Raw genomic sequence first — 631 nt, forward strand, 5'->3', positions numbered from 1 at the left:
TAGAATAATCTTAAAAAAAAAATTTAAAATAAAATAAAATTTAAAAATATTTTAAAAATTTTTGTAAAACTTTAAAAATAAAAAATATACGGTATCCTTCTTATAACTTACATTATGTAATTAAATTTTTCATGGTCAATTAGTAATGGACATGAATTCATGACTTACACACCATACTTGTAGTAATTGATAGATATGGTGTGAAAGGTTGACTGTAATCCTAATTTATCACATTCATTGCGATTCATCATCCATGTGAAGAGAAAGACTTTCAGCTAGCTAGGTTGCAAAAAATGAAAGCAAATAAGTGATGAATATAACCATTGGTTAGTTAGTTAGTTGTTAGAGATAGAAATCACTAGTAGTACTTCCAAGTTTATGCACATTAGAAAAATGCAAAAAAGTCAATGTCAAATTCCTCCCAAGTCCTAATAATTATTAACCCAGTTATTATGTGATACCCACCAAGATTAACAATCCTTTATCCAGAACATTATTTATTAACTACGTAAATTGTCCTTGTCAACTGATGACGATGAATTATGTCTGTCCGAAAAAGCATAAAATCTTCATTATTTTATGTTATATTGTTATTGTTATGTGCCTAGCTATATTTTGAAGAATATATACC

Source organism: Arachis ipaensis, chromosome B04 (genome assembly GCF_000816755.2).
Source record: "Arachis ipaensis cultivar K30076 chromosome B04, Araip1.1, whole genome shotgun sequence".
NCBI classification, from domain to species: domain Eukaryota; kingdom Viridiplantae; phylum Streptophyta; class Magnoliopsida; order Fabales; family Fabaceae; genus Arachis; species Arachis ipaensis.